The following is a 12509-nucleotide window of genomic DNA, read 5'->3' as shown; positions in this document are numbered from 1 at the left end:
TATGAGGCCTACATAACCCTCATACCAAAACCTGGCAAGGATGGCACAAAGAAAGAAAACTACAGACCAATATCTCTAATGAATACAGATGCTAAAATTCTAAACAAAATACTGGCAAACCGAATACAACAACATATTAAAAAAATAATACATCATGATCAAGTGGGATTCATCCCAGAATCTCAAGGATGGTTCAACATACGCAAAACGGTTAACGTAATACACCATATCAACAAAACAAAGAACAAAAACCACATGATCTTATCAATAGATGCAGAAAAGGCTTTTGATAAAATACAACACAATTTTATGTTTAAGACTCTCAACAAAATGGGTATAGAAGGAAAATATCTCAACATGATAAAGGCCATATATGATAAACCATCAGCCAACATCATTTTAAACGGCATAAAACTGAGGACTTTCTACCTTAAATCAGGAACAAGACAGGGTTGTCCACTCTCTCCACTCTTATTTAACGTGGTGTTAGAAGTTCTGGCCAGAGCAATCAGACAAGACAAAGAAATAAAAGGCATCCATATCAGAAAAGAAGAAGTAAAGGTATCACTTTTTGCTGATGATATGATCCTATACATCGAAAACCCGAAGGACTCCACAAAAAGATTATTAGAAACAATAAACCAATACAGTAAGGTCGCAGGATACAAAATTAACATACAGAAGTCCATAGCCTTTCTCTATGCCAACAATGAAATATTAGAAAACGAACTCAAAAAAATAATCCCCTTCACGATTGCAACAAAAAAAATAAAATACCTAGGAATAAACATAACAAAGAATGTAAAGGACCTATATAATGAAAATTACAAAGCATTGTTAAGGGAAATCGAAAAAGATACAATGAGATGGAAAAATATTCCTTGTTCTTGGATAGGAAGAATAAATATAATCAAAATGGCCATATTACCCAAAGCAATATACAAATTTAATGCAATTCCCATCAAAATCCCTATGAGATTTTTAAAAGAAATGGAACAAAAAATCATCAGATTTATATGGAACTATAAAAAACCCTGAATAGCCAAAACAATCTTAAGAAAAAAGAATGAAGCTGGGGGCATTACAATACCTGACTTTAAACTATATTATAGGGCCACGATAATCAAAACAGCATGGTATTGGCAGAAAAATAGACACTCAGACCAATGGAACAGAATAGAAAGCCCAGAAATAAAACCACATATATATGGTCAAATAATCTTTGATAAAGGGGCCAACAACACACAATGGAGAAAAGAAAGCCTCTTCAACAAATGGTGTTGGGAAAACTGGAAAGCCACATGCAAAAGAATGAAACTCGACTACAGCCTGTCCCCGTGTACTAAAATTAATTCAAAATGGATCAAAGACCTAAATATAAGACCTGAAACAATAAAGTATAGAAGAAGACATAGGTGCTAAACTCATGGACCTGGGTTCTAAAGAACATTTTATGAACTTGACTCCAATGGCAAGAGAAGTGAAGGCAAAGATAAATGAATGGGACTACATCAGAATAAAAAGTTTTTGCTCAGCAAGAGAAACTGATAACAAAATAAACAGACAGCCAACTAAATGGGAATGATATTTTCAAACAACAGCTCAGATAAGGGCCTAATATCCAAAATTTACAAAGAACTCATAAAACTCAACAACAAACAAACAAACAATCCAATAAAAAAATGGGAAGAGGACATGAATAGACACTTCTCCCAGGAAGAGATACAAATGGCCAACAGATATATGAAAAGATGCTCAGCTTCATTAGTTATTAGGGAAATGCAAATCAAAACTACAATGAGATACCACCTCACCCCTGTTAGATTAGCTATTATCAACAAGACGGGTAATAGCAAATGTTGGAGAGGCTGTGTAGAAAATGGAACCCTCATTCACTGTTGGTGGGACTGTAAAGTAGTACAACCATTATGGAGGAAAGTATGGTGGTTCCTCAAAAAACTGCAAATAGAACTACCTTATGACCCAGCAATCCCTCTACTGGGTATATACCCCAAAACCTCAGAAACATTGATACGTGAAGACACATGTAGCCCCATGTTCATTGCAGCACTGTTCACAGTGGACAAGACATGGAAACAACCAAAAAGCCCTTCAATAGAAGACTGGATAAAGAAGATGTGGCACATATACACTATGGAATACTACTCAGCCATAAGAAATGATGACATCAGATCATTTACAGCAAAATGGTGGGATCTTGATAACATTATAATGAGTGAAATAAGTAAATCAGAAAAAACCAAGAACTACATGATTCCATACATTGGTGGAACATAAAAATGAGACTAAGAGACATGGACAAGAGTGTGGTGGTTACCAGGGGTGGGGGGAGGGAGGACAGGGGGAGAGTTAGGGGAGGGGGAGGGGCACAGAGAACTAGATAGATGGTGGCGAAGGACAATCTGACTTTGGGCGAGGGGTATGCAACATAATTTAATGACAAAATAACCTAGACATGTTTTCTTTGAATATATGTACCCTGATTTATTAATGTCATCCCATTACCATTAATAAAAATTTATTAAAAAAAAAAAGGATATTGAAATATTAAAAAAGAATCAGTCAGAGATGACAAATACAATATCAGAAATAAAGACCACAATGGAAGGAATTAAAAACAGGATGGATGGAGCTGAGAATCAAATCAGTGAGTTGGAGGACAAGTTGAATGAAAAGAAAAAGAGAAGAAAAAAGAAAAGAGAATCAAAAAGTCTGAGGAAACTCTTAGAGAGCTCTGTGACAACATGAAGAGAAATAACATCCTCATCATAGAGGTTTCTGAAGAAGAAGAGAAAGAACAAGGGATAGAGACTTTGTTCAATCATATCATAGCTGAAAATTTCCCTAAATGAATGCAGGAGAAACTCTCACAAGTTCAAGAAGCACAGAGAATTTCATTAAAGAGAAACTAAGACACATCATAATTAAAATACCAAAGCTAAGTGATAAAGAGAAAATATTAAAAGCTGCTAGAGAAAAAAAAGGTTATCACCTACAAAGGAGCCCCCATAAGGATGACATCAGACTTCTCAACAGAAACACTTGAGCCAGAAAAAATGGCAAGAAATATTCAAAGTACAGAATGCAGAACAAGAGCCTACACCAAGACTATTTATCCAGCAAGGCTATCATTTAAAATTGAAGGAGAAATAAAAAGCTTCCCGGACAAAAAAAAAAAAAACTCAAGGAATTTATTACAACCAAACCAAAGCTGCAGGAAATGTTAAGGGGCCTGTTGTAAACAGATCAAAGTAAGAAAAGAATAGAGCAAAAGAGGAATACAGCTTTGAAGAATACAATGGCAATAAACAACTACATATCAATAATAACCTTAAATGTAAATGGATTAAATGATCCAATCAAAAGACATAGGGTAGCTGCATGGATAAGAAAACAGGACCCATACATATGCTGTCTACAAGAAATACACTTTAAAACAAAAGATGCACATAGACTGAAGGTAAAAGGATGGAAAAAAAACATTTCATGCAAATGGCCATGAAAAAAAGCTGGGGTAGCAATATTTATATCAGACAAAATAGAATTTAAAACAAAGAATATAGTAAGAGATAAAGAAGGACACTGCATAACGATAAAGGGAGTAATCCAACAGGAAGATATAACTATTATAAATATCTATACACTTAATATAAGAGCACCTAAATATATAAAGCAGACTTTGATGGACTTAAAGGGCGAGATCAACAGCAATACTATAATGGTAGAGGATTTCAATACCCCACTAACATCACTAGATACATCCTCAAGAAAGAAAATGAACAAAGAAACAGCAGACTGAAAGGACACACTAGATCAACTTGATTTAATATTTATCTTCAGAACCTTTCACCCTAAAGCAGCAGAATATACATTCTTTTCAAGTGCTCATGGTACATTCTCTAGGATAGACCACATTTTAGAGCACAAAAGTGGTCTCAACAAATTTAAGAAGATTGAAATCATATCAAGTACTTTCTCTGATCACAATGGCATGAAACTAGAAATGAAGCACAAGAGAAAAGCTCAAAAACTTTCAAACACATGGAACCTAAATAGCAGGTTGTTAAATAACAAATGGATTAAGAATGAGATCAAAGAAGAAATTTAAAAATTCCTAGAAACAAATCACAATGAGCATACAACAACTCAAAATTTATGGGACACAGGAAAAGCAGTCCTGAGAGGGAAGTTCATAGCACTACAGGCACACTTCAAGAAACTAGAAAAAGCTCAAATAAACAACTTAACCCTGCATCTAAAAGAACTAGAAAAAGAACAGCAAGTAAAGCCCAAATGTAGTAGAAGGAAGGAAATAATAAAAATCAGAGCAGAAATAAATGACATAGAGGCTAAAGAAACAATACAGAGGATCAATGAAACTAGGAGCTGGTTCTTTGAAAAGTTAAACAAGATCGATGAACCTTTAACTAGACTCACCAAGAAAAAAAGAGAGAGGACTCAAATAAATAAAATTAGAAATGAGAGTGGAGAAATAACAACTGACACAACAGAAATACAAAATATTGTAAGAAAATACTATGAAGAACTCTATGCCAAAAAGCTAGACAACCTAGATGAAATAGACAAATTCCTTGAAACATACAATCTTCCAGAAATCAATGTGGAAGAATCAGAAAACCTAAACAGACCAATTACACCAAATGAGATCCAAACAGTTATCCAAAAACTCCCAATAAAGAAAAGTCCTGGGCCTGATGGCTTCACAAGTGAATTCTACAAAATATTCAAAAAGAACTAACTCCTATCCTCCTCAAGCTATTTCAAAAAATTCAAGAGGAAGGAAGACTTCCAAGCTCCTTTTATGATGTGAGCATAATTCTGATTCCAAAACCAGGCAAAGACAGCACAAAGAAAGAAAATTATAGGCCAATATCCCTGATGAATATAGATGCTAAAATTCTCAACAAAATATTAGCAAACCGGATCCAACAATATATAGAAAAAATCATACACCATGATCAAGTGGAATTTATTCTGGGGAGGCAAGGCTGGTACAATATCCGCAAATCAATCAATGTGATTCATCACATAAACTAAAGGAAGGACAAAAACCACATGATAATTTCAATAGATGCAGAAAAAGCATTTGATAAAATCCAGCACCCGTTCATGATCAAAACTCTCAGCAAAGTGGGAATACAGGGAACATACCTCAACATAATAAAGGCCATCTATGACAAATCCACAGCCAACATCATACTCAATGGGCAAAAATGAAAAGCAATCCCCTTAAGATCAGGAACAAGGCAGGGGTGCCCCCTTTCACCATTCTTATTCAACATAGTCCTGGAAGTCCTAGCCACAGCAATCAGACAAGAAGAAGAAATAAAAGGCATTCAAGTTGGAAAAGAAGTAAAACTATCATTATTTGCAGATGATATGATATTGTATATAGAAAACCCTAAAGTCTCAGTCAAGAAACTACTGGACCTGATAAATGAATTCAGCAAAGTGGCAGGATATAAAATTAATACTCAGAAATCAGAGGCATATTTATATGCCAACAATGAACAGTCAGAAAGAGAAATTAAGGAAACAATCCACTTCACTATTACAACCAAAAAAAAAATAAAGTACCTAGGAGTAAATTTAACCAATGAGATTAAAGACTTGTACTTTGAAAATGATAAAACATTGATAAAAGAAATCAAGGAAAATACAAACAAGTGGAAGCGCATACCGTGCTCATGGTTAGGAATAATAAACATCATTAAAATATCTATATTACCCAAACAATCTATAAATTCAATGCAATACCAATTAAAATACCAATGACATACTTTAAAATATAGATCACATATTTCAAAAATTTATATGGAACCAAAAAAGAACACGAATAGCCTCAGCAATCTTAATAAAGAAGAATAAAGTGGGAGGTATCACACTTCCTGATATCAAGTTATACTACATGGCCATTATACTCAAAACAGCCTGGTACTGGCATAAGAACAGGCATATAGATCAATGGAACAACAGAACAGAGAACCCAGAAATAAACCCACAGCTCTATGGATAATTGATATTTGACAAAGGAGATAAGAGCATACAATGGAGTTAAGACAGCCTCTTTAATAAATGGTGTTGGGAAAATTGGACAGCTACCTGCAAAATAATGAAACTAGACCACCAACTTACACCATTCACAAAAATAAACTCAAAATGGATAAAAGACTTAAATGTAAGCCATGAAACCATAAGCATTTAGAAGAAAACATAGGCAGTAAGCTCTTCAACATCTCTTGCAGCAATATATTTGCTAATTTATCTCCAAGGGGAAGTGAAATTAAAGACAGGATAAACAAATGGGACTATATCAAACTAAAAAGCTTTTGCATAGCTAAAGACAATAAGAACAGAATAAAAAGACAAACTACACAATGGGAGAACATATTTGACAATACATCTGATAAGGGGTTAATAACCAAAATTTATAAAGAACTTGTAAATCTCAACACCAGGAAGACAAACAATTCAATCAAAAAATGGGAAAAAGAAATGAATAGACACTTCTCCAAAGAGGACATGCAGATGGCCAATAGGCATATAAACAATGCTCAACATCGCTAATCATTAGAGAAATGCAACTTAAAACCACAATAAGATATCACCTCATTCAGTCAGAATGGCGCTCATCAACAAAACAACACAGAATAAGTGCTGGCGAGGATGTGGAGAAAAGGGAACCCTCCTGCACTGCTGGTGGGAATGCAGACTGGTGCAGCTTCTGTGGAAAACAGTATGGAGATTCCTCAAAAAATTGAAAATCAAACTGCCTTTTGACCCAGCTATCCCACTTTTAGGAATATACACCAAGAATACCACAGAACTGCTCCTAAAGGAGAAATCCATACATAGATGGGACATAAAAATGAGACTCAGACACACGGACAAGAATGTGATGGTAATGGGGGTGGGGGGGGGATAGGGCGAGGAAGAAGAGAGAGGGGGTGGGGAGAGTGGAGGGGCACAAAGAAAACCAGATAGAAGGTGGTAGAAGACAATTTGACTTTGGGTGAGGGGTATACAGCATAATCAAATGTCAAAATAATCTGGAGATGTTTTCTCTCAACATATGTACCCTGATGTATCAATGTCACTGCATTAAATTTAATAATAATATAATAATAAAAACGTTTTGGTACATATATAATATGGAATACTACTCAGCCGTAAGAAATGATGACATCGGATCATTTACAATAACATGGATTGAACTTGATAACATTATATGGAGTGAAATAAGTAAATCAGAAAAAACTAAGAACTATATGAATCCATACATAGACATAAAAATGAGACTCAGAGACATGGACAAGAATGTGTTGGTAACGGGGGTGGGGAGGGGGCGAGAAAGGAGAAAAAGGGGGTGGGGAGAGAGGAGGGACACAAAGAAAACCAGATAGAAGGTGACGGAAGACACTTTGACTTTGGGTGAGGGGTATGCAACAAAATCAAGTGTCAAAATAATCTGGAGATGTTTTCTCTGAACATATGTACCCTGATTTATTAGTGTCACTGCATTAAAATAATGAAAACAAGATTAAAAAAATAAAAGTTCTATTTTTCAAATCTGAAAAAGAAAAGAGTAAGGAATATAAATTTGTGATTCCCACACTGGGCATCTGCCCGGGCACCAACCTTAGAGAGAACCCTGATTACAAGTGCCATTTTAACCACCGAACTCAACAAAAAAGTAGGTATCAGGTCTGCCAAACCAGGGCGAACCAGCTGAATCCCACCACTGGTCCTTTCCAATCTAAACTTACCCTGCAGCCCTCACAGGCAAGGAGTTATAAAGAGCAGCAAGCTATACAGCTGGGGCGGGGGACACAGGCAGACAATGCTCCTGTCCCAAACAAGGACTGGAGCCATGTCACATGACCTTCAGGGTCTGGAAGCAAGGTTCAGATTACTGCTACTCAAATCACAAAGACCAAACCCTGGGCCATGTCCACAGATGGGGTCTTGGCCAGCTCATTGTGAGCTCTGTTTTAGTCTTGCCCAGGGTTTTTCAACTGCAGGACTGGTGACATCTTGATTAGGTAGTTCCTTATGGGAGCTGTCTGGAACATTCTAGAAAGTTTAGTGCCTCGCCAGCTTCTATCCACTAGGTGCCAGTAACACTCCAATGTCCTCCCCATGAGTTGTGACAATCAACAATATTTTCAGGCATTGCCAAGTGTGTCCTGGGCTGTCAAATCGCCCTGGGTTGGGAATCACTGATCTAGCCTCTGGTCTTAAAGCCTCAGAAGGACTGAACACTCACAGCCATATTTCCTCAGATTAGAGCTTGGTGTGAAATCCAGGGACTGCTGCTAAAAATCTGGCATTTGTATTGATTTATCTTAGCTATGAAACCAAAAGCCATTATTTATGTAAAAAATTTGTCCCAAGCACTTAACAGAGGCATGCAGTGCAGTGGTTAATTACACCTACCCCAGAGTGAGAAGCCCACCTGCTTGAATCCTAGCTCCCCTGCCTATTATTGTTACTGTGACATCGGGTGAGGGAATTTCATGTCTTTTTGTCTCAGTTTCCTTATCTGTAAACTGTGGCTAAGCACAGGGACCAACTCCCAGGATATATAGTATATTCACATGGCATGTAAAGTGCTCAGCACAGTGGTTGGCAAATGGTGAGCCCTAGAAGTGATCTGTTGTAGCACTGGGCAGGGGATGTGTGTGACCATGGTCCAAGTGTTCATGACACAATGACACTACACCTTCTTTTTCAATTCTGTTTTTTATAGGTACCTAAAACACTCACTTAAGTATCTTTCCCCTGAAAATAAAACTGCTTGAGAGCCTCCAATTAAATATTCATACACGTGGCCCTTCATGGAGTTGAAGTGTCCTGACTTAGGTGCCCAGATGATCGCTTGGCTGCCACAGTGGTTCTGGCTTTTGCCGAGCTCTCAGTGATCTTTATTCTGGGTCATCATGTTCTCTCGTTTGTGCCCATAGCACACTATTGTACAAAAACAGGAAATCCAAAGAACAGTGGTGCCGAGGCGCCAAGTTAATTTTGCAAATGCAGATAACTTCCTAAGTTTAATTTATCAGCCTGAATCCTACTTTACATATCCAGATATATCTTAAGTTAGAATACCAAAACATACTGTTATAGTGAATTTGACATTTCATTCATAAGACTAAAGAAACTACTCACAGCCACGTTGTTTTCTTTGTCCCAAAGTGCTTACAGACAGCCTGCTGCCCACCCAGGTGGACACTATGACTGCTTCCCCACATTCCTCTGACTTTGGACAATGACCTGGGAGTTTTTTGGGTATCCCACCCTTTCCTGGGGGCCTGGGGCTTTGGAGGGAGCTGATCCCACTAGAGTCTCATTGATTCAGTGTAAGTACATCCCCTGGACTCAAGTTTTCAGAGATGGGCACCTAAGGACCTAAATTTAGCTCAAGGACCAGAGAAGATGGTTGCTGGTGTTTTCTGGGTAGAAACAAGCACGTTTTTCTCCCCAGAAGTAGAAGAGCAAGCATGGAGTTCAGGAGTTGTTCGCAGTCATCTATCAACAACCAGGCGCTGTCAATATCGTGATGAGGAAATGTTTAAGACAAGAGAAGGCAGAGTAGAGAGATGAAAACAGAAACAATCCCGATTGTTGAGTGGATGAATTGTCCTCTCTAGAGCCCTCCCACCCACAGGAATACAAGCTAAGCCAGATGGCGTTGGTTTACATTACTTGTATACTATCATACACTATACCCTTACCTTTCAAATTATTGAGAAATAAACTTCAAAATTATATAAACTTATTCTTTGTGATAAGTGCAATCTATAAAAATGACCAATATCATAGCATAAAATCAGATTTTTTTTATTTTTGCTTGCATAATCTATAGCTACATTTCAAGTTTCTAAGACTTCTGCTTGCAGGCAAAATTGAGTAATGGACCAATTTACTCTGCCATCTGAAACAACCAAAAAATCCAAAGAAACATTTGAAATAGCAGTTTTCAGGACACTGCACACCAGGCAATGAAAAGAGTCTGATCCCTGAGAGACAGGAAACCAAAGATTTGATTTCCACAACTGCCCCAGCAAGCTGCCTGCAAAGAGCCCCTAGGTGTGGCACAAGGAAGGGTAACCATGGAGCAGTCTCTGTGCTGAGGAGTAGCTGAGGGTCCAGGGAGACCAAAGATATTGAAGGCCATAGTGTTAGAGGAGAGAACTACTCAGAGAGACAGCCTTGAAGGTCCCAGAGGACTCCCCTCAAATAATGAGCAGAATACCGGTGAGTACATGCATTCAGGAAAGCTACACGAGACAGGGCAGACCAACACTCCAAAGAGATTAGACTAGAGGGAATGGGACCCAGGTTTACATGCATGTGTTAACTAAGTTTTACAGAGGTGCAGAGATAATGCAGTAAAAGACAGTCTGTTCAAGAAATGGTGCAAAGCCAATTGGGTAGCCATATGTAAAGCAGAGCAAAGTAAGACTTGATCCATGCTTCATACCATACTAAAAGATTAACTCAAATGAGCCACAGGCCTAAATTTAATGTTCATGGTAGCTTTATTTGTGAAAACAACCAAATTGTCCACCAATGAAGATGGATCAACACACTGGGGATATTGATAGAATGTAATTCTATGTAGCTGTCAAAATGAATGCACTAAGTATTAATATATGCAACAACATGATTGAATCTCAAAAAATAATCATGTTGAGTGAAAGAAGCCAGACCAAAAAAAAAAAAGGGGGGTGAGGTTGGGGGTTAGATAATATATGATTCCATTCACATGGAATTCTAGAAAAATGAAAACTAACCTATAGTAAGAGAACAGAGATCTGTGGTAGCCTGGGGAGGGGTGTGAGCAGGGGACGGGAATGTCAGAGGGGGGTGGGATGGGATTACACAGGACACGGAAGACTGTGGGCAGTGGAGTAAGTATTCACTATCTTGATTGTTTCATGGTGTATACACATGTCAAAATGATCAAAGTTTAGACTAAAGTATGTATAATTGATTAGGTCCATTATACCTCAATTTAAAAAATAAATTTTAAAAAGAAAATTTCTATTTTTACTTTCTTTCTTTTTTTTTTTTTTTGTATTTTTCCGAAGTTGGAAACAGGGAAGCAGTCAGACAGACTCCCACATGCGCCCGACCGGGATACACCCGGCATGCCCACCAGGGGGCGATGCTCTGCCCATCTTGGGGCGTCGCTCTGCCGCAGAGCCATTCTAGCACCTGAGGCAGAGACCACAGAGCCATGCTCAGGCCCGGGCAAACTTGGCTCCAATGGAGCCTTGGCTGTGGGAGGGGAAGAGAGAGACAGAGAGGAAGGAGAGGGGGAGGGGTGGAAAAGCAGATGGGCGCTTCTCTGGTGTGCCCTGCCAGGAATCGAACCTGGGACTCCTGCATGCCAGGCCGACGCTCTACCCCTGAGCTAACTGGCCAGGGCCTATTTTTACTTTCTTAAATACAGGATGGGGCAAAAGCAGTTGTGAGTATGCAAAACAAAGTTTGTTCCTATATTTATATTTATTAATGAACGTATTTTCTGTGCAAACCCTGTAAACCTACTTTTGCCCACTCTCCATAGTTGCTTCCCAAAACAGTGAGCCACTGGATCATTTGTTAAGAATCAGTCTTTCTCGTGGTGAATTATTTTCACTATACTCAACGGAATGAATCATTTACTAATTGACAAACTGCAATTAACTTGATTCTGTATGGAATGATTATTATTAGAAATGATCTTAAAACAAACTTTAGAAAAGAGTTGGCAATAATGTAGCAATCCAGAAATGTTTGGAAATCATTTCTTTTTAAATACATTATGCAAGAATAACAACTTTTTTTTAATTCCTAAGGAAAGGTATTGAGAGATTGTCTATTGCTATAAAAAGTAAGTCAAAACAAATTAAGGAATGCCGATTAAGTTTATTTCTCTCATTCTAGAGGCCTAGATGAAGCGACTGGCCCTCTGAGACACATGACCCAGCTTCTTCTTGGGGTGGGATTCAAAGGAACTATCAATGTAACAGTCTGAGCACCTGTATTTGCTAACCTGTTCTGTCATCTGTGGGGCTAGGAGAAGATGCAGGTTTTGTTGTTTGTTTTTAAAGATTCTACTTATGATTTTAGAGAGAGGATAGAGAGAAAGACATGGAGGGAGGAGAAGAGGAAAGTATCAACTTGGAGTAGTTGCTTCTTGTATGTGACTTGACCAGTTAAGCCTGGAGCTTCAAACTGGTGACCTCAGCATTCCAGGTCATTGCTCTATCCACTGTGCCACCACAGGTCAGGCAAGATGCAGGTTATCAATACAGAGAAAACAGCTGAGGCCACAGGCTAGGCAGCTTTTCTTCATTTGAGGAGTCAGTTTTTACTGGTTTCCTTCTGTATTAGTTCACTATTGCTGCTGTAACAAACGACCTTAGACTCAGTGGTTAAAGCAATACAAATGCTGTTATGGAGGTTAAAAGTCTCAA

The sequence above is a fragment of the Saccopteryx leptura genome, chromosome 3, assembly GCF_036850995.1.
Source record: "Saccopteryx leptura isolate mSacLep1 chromosome 3, mSacLep1_pri_phased_curated, whole genome shotgun sequence".
Classification (NCBI taxonomy): domain Eukaryota; kingdom Metazoa; phylum Chordata; class Mammalia; order Chiroptera; family Emballonuridae; genus Saccopteryx; species Saccopteryx leptura.
Note: the sequence above shows the minus strand (reverse complement) of the source record.